A 12556-nucleotide genomic window follows, 5' to 3' on the forward strand; every position below is an offset into this window, starting at 1 on the left:
GGCCGGTTTTGCTGCCTTGTAGTTGACCTAGGACAACAAGATTTTGCATGAACCAACTCTGGCAGCCACATTACACGAGAAAAAGCGATAAGTGGTAATGCGTAGTAAAAACCGCAGAAAACCTAACTTTTTCTACATTTGTTTTCGAAATGATGTAACTAGAAATCGTCACATTGGACGCATTTATCTCGGAAACGTTTACATTTGTCGTCTGGCAACTAATGCCGCGTGACGAGGTTTGCGGTCGCACCACTCTGTACAGAGTAGAAGCTTCTAAGTTGTTGCAGTCACCAAGAAAGGAGCACAGAAACTCAAGTTTTAGTTTTTGAAAATTCAGTTTCAGGCCGGTTTAGCTGACTTGTTGTTGACCTAGGACCTTTAGATTTTGCAAGAACCGAACTTTGGCGGCCACATTACACGAGAAAAAACGAGAAGTGGTAATGCGTAATAAAATCCGCAGAAAACCTAACTTTTACCAAATTCGTTTTCGAAATGACGTAAGTGGAAATCTTCACAATGGACGCATTTCTCTCTGAAACGTTTACATTTATCGACTGGCAATAAATGCCGCGTGACAAGGTCGGCGGTCGCACCACTCTGTACGAAGTTGAAGCTTCTGAGTTGTTGCAGTCACCAAGAAAGGAGCACAGAAATTCAAGTTTAAGTTTTTGATTATTAAGTTTTTGGCCGGTTTTGCTGCCTTGTAGTTGACCTAGGACCTTAAGATTTTGCATGAACTGAACTCTGGCAGCCGCATTACACAAGAAAAAGCGAGAAGTAGTAATGCGTAGTAAAAACCGCAGAAAACCTAACGTTTTCTACATTTAATTTCGACATGACGTAACTGAAAATCTTCACAGTGGACGCATTTCTCTCGGAAACGTTTACATTTATCGTCTGGAAACTAATGCCGCGTGATGAGGTTTGGGGTCGCACCACTCAGTACGAAGAAGGAGCTTCTAAGTTGTTGCAGTCACAAAGAAAGGGGCTGAGAAATTCAAGTTTTAGTTTTTGAAAATTCCATTTTTGACCGGTTTTGACGCCTTGTAGTTGACCTAGGACCATAAGATTTTACATGAACCGAACCCTGGCAGCCACATTACACGAGAAAAAGCGAGAAGTGGTAATGCGTAGTAAAAACCGCAGAAAACCTAACGTTTTCTACATCTGTTTTCGACATGACGTAACTGAAAATCGTCACAATTTACGCATTTCTCTCGGAAACGTTTACCTTTATCGTCTGGCAACTAATGCCGCGTGACAAGGTTTGCTGTCGCACCACTCTGTACGACGTAGAACTTCTAAGTTGTTGCAGTCACCAAGAAAGGGGCACAGAAATTCAAGTTTTAGTTTATGAACATTCGGTTTTTGGCCTCTTTTGCAGCCTTTTATTTGACCTAGGACCTTAAGATTTTGCATGAAACGAACCCTGGCAGCCACATTACACGAGAAAAAGCGAGAAGTGGTAATGCGTAGTAAAAACAGCAGAAAACCTTACGTTTTCTACATAAGTTTTCGAAATGACGTAACTGAAAATCGTCAGAAAGGACGCATTTCTCTCGGAAACGTTTACATTTATCGTCTGGAAACTAATGCCGCGTGACGAGGTTTGCGGTCGCACCACTCTGTACAAAGTAGAGGCTTCTAAGTTGTTGCAGTCATTAAGACAGGAGCACAGAAATTCAAGTTTTAGTTTTTGAAAATACAATTTTTGGCCGCTTTTGCAGCCTTCTATTTGACTTAGGACGTTAAAAATTGTATGAACCAAGCGATGGCAGCCACATTACACGAGAAAAAGCGAGAAGTGGTAAAGCGTAGTAAAAACTGCAGAAAACCTAACGTTTTCTACATTAGTTTTCAAAATGACGTAACCGAAATCGTCACATTTGACGCATTTCTCTCCAAAACGTTCACATTTATCGTCTGGCAACTAATGCGCGAGAAGAGGTTTGCGGTCGTACCACTCTGTACGAAGTAGAAGCTTCTAAGTTGTTGCAGGCACCAAGAAAGGAGTACAGAAATTCAAGTTTTAGTTTTTGAAAATTCAATTTTTGGCCGGTTTTGCTGCCTTGTAGTTGACCTAGGACCTTTAGATTTAGCATGAAACGAACTTCGGCAGCCACATTACACGAGAAAAAGCGATAAGTGGTAATGCGTAGTAAAAACCGCAGAAAACATATCATTTTGTACACTTGTTTTCGAAATGACGTAACTGAAAATCGTCACAACGACGCAAATCTCTCGGTAACGTTTACATTTATCGTATGGCAACTAATGCCGCGGGATGAGGTTTGCGGTCGCACCAATCTGTACGAAGTAGAAGCTACTAAGTTGTTGCAGTCACCAAGAAAGGAGCACAGAAATTCAAGTTTTAGTTTTTGAAAATTCAGTTTCGGGCCGGTTTAGCTGACTTATATTTGACCTAATACCTTTAGATTTTGCATGATCCGAACTTTGGCAGCCACATTACACGAGAAAAAGCGAGAAGTGGTAATGCGTAGTAAAATCCGCAGAAAACCTAACGTTTTCTACATTTAATTTCGACATGACGTAACTGAAAATCTTCACAATGGACGCATTTCTCTCGGAAACGTTTACATTTATCGTCTGGCAACAAATGCCGCGTGATGAGGTTTGCGGTCGCACCACTCTGTACGAAGAAGGAGCTTCTAAGTTGTTGCAGTCACAAAGAAAGGGGCTGAGAAATTCAAGTTTTAGTTTTTGAAAATTCCGTTTTTGACCGGTTTTGACGCCTTGTAGTTGACCTAGGACCATAAGATTTTACATGAACCGAACCCTGGCAGCCACATTACACGAGAAAAAGCGAGAAGTGGTAATGCGTAGTAAAAACCGCAGAAACCCTAACGTTTTCTACATTTGTTTTCGAAATGACGTAACTGAAAATCATCACAATTTACGCATTTCTCTCGGAAACGTTTACCTTTATCGTCTGGCAACTAATACCGCGTGACAAGGTTTGCTGTCGCACCACTCTGTACGAAGTAAAACTTCTAAGTTGTTGCAGTCACCAAGAAAGGGGCACAGAAATTCAAGTTCTAGTTTATGAACATTCAGTTTTTGGCCTCTTTTGCAGCCTTTTATTTGACCTAGGACCTTAAGATTTTGCATGAAACGAACCCTGGCAGCCACATTACACGAGAAAAAGGAGAAGTGGTAATGCGTAGTAAAAACAGCAGAAAACCTTACGTTTTCTACATATGTTTTCGAAATGACGTAACTGAAAATCGTCACAAAGGACGCATTTCTCTCGGAAACGTTTACATTTATCGTCTGGAAACTAATGCCGCGTGACAAGGTTTGCGGTCGCACCACTCTGTACAAAGTAGAGGCTTCTAAGTTGTTGCAGTCATTAAGACAGGAGCACAGAAATTCAAGTTTTAGTTTTTGAAAATACAATTTTTGGCCGCTTTTGCAGCCTTCTATTTGACTTAGGACGTTAAAAATTGTATGAACCAAGCGATGGCAGCCACATTACACGAGAAAAAGCGAGAAGCGGTAAAGCGTAGTAATAACTGCAGAAAACCTAAGGTTTTCTACATTAGTTTTCGAAATGACGTAACTGAAAACGTCACATTTGACGCATTTCTCTCGAAAACGTTCACATTTATCGTCTGGCAACTAATGCGCGAGAAGAGGTTTGCGGTCGTACCACTCCGTACGAAGTAGAAGATTCTAAGTTGTTGCAGGCACCAAGAAAGGAGCACAGAAATTCAAGTTTTAGTTTTTGAAAATTCAATTTTTGGCCGGTTTTGCTGCCTTGTAGTTGACCTAGGACCTTTACATTTAGCATGAAACGAACTTCGGCAGCCACATTACACGAGAAAAAACGAGAAGTGGTAATGCGTAGTAAAATCCGCAGAAAACCTAACGTTTTCTACATTTGTTTTCGAAATGACGTAAGTGAAAATCTTCACAATGGACGCATTTCTCTCGTAAACGTTTACATTTATCGTCTGGCAACTAATTTTGCGTGATGAGGTTTGCGGTAGCACGACTATGTACGAAGTAGAAGCTTCTAATTAGTTTCAGTCACCAAGAAAGGAGCACAGCAATTCAAGTTTAGTTTTTGAAAATTCAGTTTTTGGCCGCTTTTGCTGCCTTGTAGTTAACCTAGGACCTTTAGATTTTGCATGAACCGAACCCTGGCAGCCACATTACACGAGAAAAAGCGAGAAGTGGTAATGGGTAGTAAAAACCGCAGAAAACCTAACGTTTTTCACATTTGCTTTCGAAATGACGCAACCCGAAAATCGTCACATTGGACGCATTACTCTCAGAAAGGATTACATTTATCTTCTGGCAACTAATGCCTCGTGACAAGGTTTGCGATCGCACCACTCTGTACGAAGTAGAAGCTTCTAAGTTGTTGCAGTCTCCAAGAGATGGGCACAGAAATTCAAGTTTTGGTTTTTGAAAATTCAGTTTTTGGCCGCTTTTGCTGCCTTGTAGTTGACTTAAAACCTTAAGATTTTGCATGAACCGTACCCTGGCAGCCACATTACACCAGAAAAGCCAGAAGTGGTAATGCGTAGTAAAAACCGCTTAAAACCTAACGTTTCCTACATATCTTTTCGAAATGGCGTAACTGGATATCGTCACATTGGACGCGCTTCTCTCGGAAACGCCTACGTTTATCGTCTGGCAACTAATGCCGCGTGACGAGGTTTCCGGTCGCACCACTCTGTACGAAGTAGAAGCTTCTAAGTTGTGGCAGTCACCAAGAAAGGGGCTGAGAAATTCAAGTTTTAGTTTTTGAAAATTCAATTTTTGGCCGGTTTTGCTGCCTTGTAGTTGACCTAGGACAACAAGATTTTGCATGAACCAACTCTGGCAGCCACATTACACGAGAAAAAGCGAGAAGTGGTAATGCGTAGTAAAAACCGCAGAAAACCTAACTTTTTCTACATTTGTTTTCGAAATGATGTAACTAGAAATCGTCACATTGGACGCATTTATCTCGGAAACGTTTACATTTGTCGTCTGGCAACTAATGCCGCGTGACGAGGTTTGCGGTCGCACCACTCTGTACAGAGTAGAAGCTTCTAAGTTGTTGCAGTCACCAAGAAAGGAGCACAGAAATTCAAGTTTTAGTTTTTGAAAATTCAGTTTCTGGCCGGTTTAGATGACTTGTAGTTGACCTAGGACCTTTAGATTTTGCATGAACCGAACTTTGGCGGCCACATTACACGAGAAAAAACGAGAAGTGGTAATGCGTAGTAAAATCCGCAGAAAACCTAACTTTTTCTACATTCGTTTTCGAAATGACGTATGTGGAAATCTTCACAATGGACGCATTTCTCTCGGAAACGTTTACATTTATCGTCTGGCAACTAATGCCGCGTGATGAGGTTTGCGGTCGCACCACTCTGTACGAAGAAGGAGCTTCTAAGTTGTTGCAGTCACAAAGAAAGGGGCTGAGAAATTCAAGTTTTAGTTTTTGAAAATTCCATTTTTGACCGGTTTTGACACCTTGTAGTTGACCTAGGACCATAAGATTTTACATGAACCGAACCCTGGCAGCCACATTACACGAGAAAAAGCGAGAAGTGGTAATGCGTAGTAAAAACCGCTTAAAACCTAACGTTTCCTACATTTCTTTTCGAAATGGCGTAACTGGATATCGTCACATTGGACGCGCTTCTCTCGGAAACGCCTACGTTTATCGTCTGGCAACTAATGCCGCGTGACGAGGTTTCCGGTCGCACCACTCTGTACAGAAGCTTCTAAGTTGTTGCAGTCACCAAGAAAGGAGCACAGAAATTCAAGTTTTAGTTTTTGAAAATTCAGTTTCTGGCCGGTTTAGCTGACTTGTAGTTGACCTAGGACCTTTAGATTTTGCATGAACCGGACTTTGGCGGCCACATTACACGAGAAAAAACGAGAAGTATTAATGCGTAGTAAAATCCGCAGAAAACCTAACTTTTTCCACATTCGTTTTCGAAATGACGTAAGTGGAAATCTTCACAATGGACGCATTTATCTCGGAAACGTTTACATTTATCGACTGGCAATAAATGCTGCGTGACGAGGTCGGCGGTCGCACCACTCTGTACGAAGTAGAAGCTTCTAAGTTGTTGCAGTCACCAAGAAAGGAACACAGAAATTCAAGTTTTAGTTTTTGATTATTAAGTTTTTGGCCAGTTTTGCTGCCTTGTAGTTGACCTAGGACCATAAGATTTTGCATGAACAGAACTCTGGCAGCCGCATTACACAAGAAAAAGCGAGAAGTGGTAATGCGTAGTAAAAACCGCAGAAAACCTAACGTTTTCTACATTTATTTTCGAAATGACGTAAATGAAAATCTTCACAATGGACGCATTTCTCTCGGAAACGTTTACATTTATCGTCTGGCAACTAATGCCGCGTGATGAGGTTTGCGGTCGCACCACTCTGTACGAAGAAGGAGCTTCTAAGTTGTTGCAGTCACAAAGAAAGGGGCTGAGAAATTCAAGTTTAAGTTTTTGAAAATTCCATTTTTGACCGGTTTTGACGCCTTGTAGTTGACCTAGGACCATAAGATTTTACATGAACCGAACCCTGGCAGCCACATCACACGAGAAAAAGCGAGAAGTGGTAATGCGTAGTAAAAACCGCAGAAAACCTAACGTTTTCTACATTTGTTTTCGAAATGACGTAACTGAAAATCATCACAATTTACGCATTTCTCTCGGAAACGTTTACCTTTATCGTCTGGCAACTAATACCGCGTGACAAGGTTTGCTGTCGCACCACTCTGTACGAAGTAGAACTTCTAAGTTGTTGCAGTCACCAAGAAAGGGGCACAGAAATTCAAGTTCTAGTTTATGAAAATTTAGTTTTTGGCCTCTTTTGCAGCCTTTTATTTGACCTAGGAACTTAAGATTTTGCATGAAACGAACCCTGGCAGCCACATTACACGAGAAAAAGCGAGAAGTGGTAATGCGTAGTAAAAACAGCAGAAAACCTTACGTTTTCTACATAAGTTTTCGAAATGACGTAACTGAAAATCGTCAGAAAGGACGCATTTCTCTCGGAAACGTTTACATTTATCGTCTGGAAACTAATGCCGCGTGACGAGGTTTGCGGTCGCACCACTCTGTACAAAGTAGAGGCTTCTAAGTTGTTGCAGTCATTAAGACAGGAGCACAGAAATTCAAGTTTTAGTTTTTGAAAATACAATTTTTGGCCGCTTTTGCAGCCTTCTATTTGACTTAGGACGTTAAAAATTGTATGAACCAAGCGATGGCAGCCACATTACACGAGAAAAAGCGAGAAGTGGTAAAGCGTAGTAATAACTGCAGAAAACCTAAGGTTTTCTACATTAGTTTTCGAAATAACGTAACTGAAAACGTCACATTTGACGCATTTCTCTCGAAAACGTTCACATTTATCGTCTGGCAACTAATGCGCGAGAAGAGGTTTGCGGTCGTACCACTCTGTACGAAGTAGAAGCTTCTAAGTTGTTGCAGGCACCAAGAAAGGAGCACAGAAATTCAAGTTTTAGTTTTTGAAAATTCAATTTTTGGCCGGTTTTGCTGCCTTGTAGTTGACCTAGGACCTTTAGATTTAGCATGAAACGAACTTCGGCAGCCACATTACACGAGAAAAAGCGAGAAGTAGTAATGCGTAGTAAAAACCGCAGAAAACTAAACTTTTTCTACATTTGTTTTCGAAATGACGTAACTGGAAATCGTCACATTGGACGCATTTATCTCGGAAACGTTTACATTTGTCGTCTGGCAACTAATGCCACGTGACGAGGTTTGCGGTAGCACGACTATGTACGAAGTAGAAGCTTCTGATTAGTTTCAGTCACCAAGAAAGGAGCACAGCAATTCAAGTTTAGTTTTTGAAAATTCAGTTTTTGGCCGCTTTTGCTGCCTTGTAGTTAACCTAGGACCTTTAGATTTTGCATGAACCGATCCCTGGCAGCCACATTACACGAGAAAAAGCGAGAAGTGGTAATGGGTAGTAAAAACCGCAGAAAACCTAACGTTTTTCACATTTGCTTTCGAAATGACGCAACCCGAAAATCGTCACATTGGACGCATTACTCTCAGAAAAGATTACATTTATCGTCTGGCAACTAATGCCTCGTGATAAGGTTTGTGATCGCACCACTCTGTACCAAGTAGAAGCTTCTAAGTTGTTGCAGTCCCCAAGAGATGGGCACAGAAATTCAAGTTTTGGCTTTTGAAAATTCAGTTTTTGGCCGCTTTTGCTGCCTTGTAGTTGACTTAAAACCTTAAGATTTTGCATGAACCGTACCCTGGCAGCCACATTACACGAGAAAAGCCAGAAATGGTAATGCGTAGTAAAAACCGCTTAAAACCTAACGTTTCCTACATTTCTTTTCGAAATGGCGTAAATGGATATCGTCACATTGGACGCGCTTCTCTCGGAAACGCCTACGTTTATCGTCTGGCAACTAATGCCGCGTGACGAGGTTTCCGGTCGCACCACTCTGTACGAAGTAGAAGCTTCTAAGTTGTTGCAGTCACCAAGAAAGGTGCACAGAAATTCAAGATTTAGTTTTCGAAAATTCAGTTTTTGGCCGCTTTTGCTGCCCTGTAGTTGACCTATTAGCTTAAGATTTTGCATGAACCGAACTCTGGCAGCCACATTACACGAGAAAAAGCGAGAAGTGGTAATGCGTAGTAAAAACCGCAGAAAACCTAACTTTTTCTACATTTGTTTTCGAAATGATGGAACTAGAAATCGTCACATTGGACGCATTTATCTCGGAAACGTTTACATTTGTCGTCTGGCAACTAATGCCGCGTGACGAGGTTTGCGGTCGCACCACTCTGTACAGAAGCTTCTAAGTTGCTGCAGTCACCAAGAAAGGAGCACAGAAATTCAAGTTTTAGTTTTTGAAAATTCAGTTTCTGGCCGGTTTAGCTGACTTGTAGTTGACCTAGGACCTTTAGATTTTGCATGAACCGAACTTTGGCGGCCACATTACACGAGAAAAAACGAGAAGTATTAATGCGTAGTAAAATCCGCAGAAAACCTAACTTTTTCCACATTCGTTTTCGAAATGACGTAAGTGGAAATCTTCACAATGGACGCATTTATCTCGGAAACGTTTACATTTATCGACTGGCAATAAATGCCGCGTGACGAGGTCGGCGGTCGCACCACTCTGTACGAAGTAGAAGCTTCTAAGTTGTTGCAGTCACCAAGAAAGGAGCACAGAAATTCAAGTTTTAGTTTTTGATTATTAAGTTTTTGGCCAGTTTTGCTGCCTTGTAGTTGACCTAGGACCATAAGATTTTGCATGAACAGAACTCTGGCAGCCGCATTACACAAGAAAAAGCGAGAAGTGGTAATGCGTAGTAAAAACCGCAGAAAACCTAACGTTTTCTACATTTATTTTCGAAATGACGTAACTGAAAATCTTCACAATGGACGCATTTCTCTCGGAAACGTTTACATTTATCGTCTGGCAACTAATGCCGCGTGATGAGGTTTGCGGTCGCACCACTCTGTACGAAGAAGGAGCTTCTAAGTTGTTGCAGTCACAATGAAAGGGGCTGAGAAATTCAAGTTTAAGTTTTTGAAAATTCCATTTTCGACCGGTTTTGACGCCTTGTAGTTGACCTAGGACCATAAGATTTTACATGAACCGAACCCTGGCAGCCACATTACACGAGAAAAAGCGAGAAGTGGTAATGCGTAGTAAAAACCGCAGAAAACCTAACGTTTTCTACATTTGTTTTCGAAATGACGTAACTGAAAATCGACACAATTTACGCATTTCTCTCGGAAACGTTTACCTTTATCGTCTGGCAAGTAATGCCGCGTGACAAGGTTTGCTGTCGCACCACTCTGTACGAAGTAGAACTTCTAAGTTGTTGCAGTCACCAAGAAAGGGGCTCAGAAATTCAAGTTTTAGTTTATGAACATTCAGTTTTTGGCCTCTTTTGCAGCCTTTTATTTGACCTAGGACCTTAAGATTTTGCATGAAACGAACCCTGGCTGCCACATTACACGAGAAAAAGCGAGAAGTGGTAATGCGTAGTAAAAACAGCAGAAAACCTTACGTTTTCTACATATGTTTTCGAAATGACGTAACTGAAAATCGTCAGAAAGGACGCATTTCTCTCGGAAACGTTTACATTTATCGTCTGGAAACTAATGCCGCGCGACGAGGTTTGCGGTCGCACCACTCTGTACAAAGTAGAGGCTTCTAAGTTGTTGCAGTCATTAAGACAGCAGCACAGAAATTCAAGTTTTAGTTTTTGAAAATACAATTTTTGGCCGCTTTTGCAGCCTTCTATTTGACTTAGGACGTTAAAAATTGTATGAACCAAGCGATGGCAGCCACATTACACGAGAAAAAGCGAGAAGTGGTAAAGCGTAGTAATAACTGCAGAAAACCTAACGTTTTCTACATTAGTTTTCGAAATGACGTAACTGAAATCGTCACATTTGACGCATTTCTCTCCAAAACGTTCACATTTATCGTCTGGCAACTAATGCGCGAGAAGAGGTTTGCGGTCGTACCACTCTGTACGAAGTAGAAGCTTCTAAGTTGTTGCAGGCACCAAGAAAGGAGCACAGAAATTCAAGTTTTAGTTTTTGAAAATTCAATTTTTGGCCGGTTTTGCTGCCTTGTAGTTGACCTAGGACCTTTAGATTTAGCATGAAACGAACTTCGGCAGCCACATTACACGAGAAAAAGCGAGAAGTAGTAATGCGTAGTAAAAACCGCAGAAAACTAAACTTTTTGTACATTTGTTTTCGAAATGACGTAACTGGAAATCGTCACATTGGACGCATTTATCTCGGAAACGTTTACATTTGTCGTCTGGCAACTAATGCCACGTGACGAGGTTTGCGGTCGCACCACTCTGTACAAAGTAGAACCTTCTAAGTTGTTGCAGTCACCAAGAAAGGAGCACAGAAACTCAAGTTTTAGTTTTTGAAAATTCAGTTTCCGGCCGGTTTAGCTGACTTGTAGTTGACCTAGGACCTTACGATTTTGCATGAACCGAACTCTGGCAGCCACATTACACGAGAAAAAGCGAGAAGTGGTAATTCGTAGTAAAAACCGCAGAAAACATAACGTTTTCAACATTTGTTTTCGAAATGACGTAACTGAAAATCGTCACATTGGACGCATTACTCTCAGAAACGTTTACATTTATCGTCTGGCAACTAATGCAGCGTAATGACGTTTGCGGTCGCACCACTCTGTACGAAGTAGAAGCTTCTAAGTTGTTGCAGTCACCAAGAAAGAGGCACAGAATTTCAAGTTTTAGTTTTTGAAAATTCAGTTTTTGGCTGCCTTTTCTGCCTTGTAGTTGACCTAGGACCTTAAGATTTTGCATGAACCGAACTCTGGCAGCCACATTACACGAGAAAAAGCAAGAAGTGGTAATTCGTAGTAAAAACCGCAGAAAACATAACGTTTCTTACATTTGTTTTCGAAATGACGTAACTGAAAATCTTCACATTGGACGCATTACTCTCAGAAACGTTTACATTTATCGTCTGGCAACTAATGCAGCGTGATGACGTTTGCGGTCGCACCACTCTGTACGAAGTAGAAGCTTCTAAGTTGTTGCAGTCACCAAGAAAGAGGCACAGAAATTCAAGTTTTAGTTTTTGAATATTCAGTTTTTGGTTGCTTTTGCTGCCTTGTAGTTGACCTAGGACCTTAAGATTTTGCATGAACCGAACTCTGGCAGCCACATTACACTAGAAAAAGCGAGAAGTGGTAATTCGTAGTAAAAACCGCAGAAAACATAACGTTTTCAACATTTGTTTTCGAAATGTTGTAACTGAAAATCTTCACATTGGACGCATTACTCTCAGAAACGTTTACATTTATCGTCTGGCAACTAATGCAGCGTGATGACGTTTGCGGTCGCACCACTCTGTACGAAGTAGAAGCTTCTAAGTTGTTGCAGTCACCAAGAAAGAGGCACAGAAATTCAAGTTTTAGTTTCTGAAAATTCAGTTTTTGGCTGCTTTTGCTGCCTTGTAGTTGACCTACGACCTTAAGATTTTGCATGAACCGAACTCTGGCAGCAACATTACACGAGAAAAAGCGAGAAGTGGTAATTCGTAGTAAAAACCGCAGAAAACATAACGTTTTCTACATAATTTCGTATCGACGTAACTGAAAATCTTCACATTGGACGCATTACTCTCAGAAACGTTTACATTTATCGTCCGGCAACTAATGCAGCGTGATGACGTTTGCGGTCGCACCACTCTGTACGAAGTAGAAGCTTCTAAGTTGTTGCAGTCACCAAGAAAGAGGCACAGAAATTCAAGTTTTAGTTTCTGAAAATTCAGTTTTTGGCTGCTTTTTCTGCCTTGTAGTTGACCTAGGACCTTAAGATTTTGCATGAACCGAACTCTGGCAGCCACATTACACGAGAAAAAGCGAGAAGTGGTAATTCGTAGTAAAAACCGCAGAAAACATAACGTTTTCAACATTTGTTTTCGAAATGACGTAACTGAAAATCGTCACATTGGACGCATTACTCTCAGAAACGTTTACATTTATCGTCTGGCAACTAATGCAGCGTGATGACGTTTG

The sequence above is a fragment of the Schistocerca serialis genome, chromosome 12 (assembly GCF_023864345.2).
Source record: "Schistocerca serialis cubense isolate TAMUIC-IGC-003099 chromosome 12, iqSchSeri2.2, whole genome shotgun sequence".
Taxonomy (NCBI): domain Eukaryota; kingdom Metazoa; phylum Arthropoda; class Insecta; order Orthoptera; family Acrididae; genus Schistocerca; species Schistocerca serialis.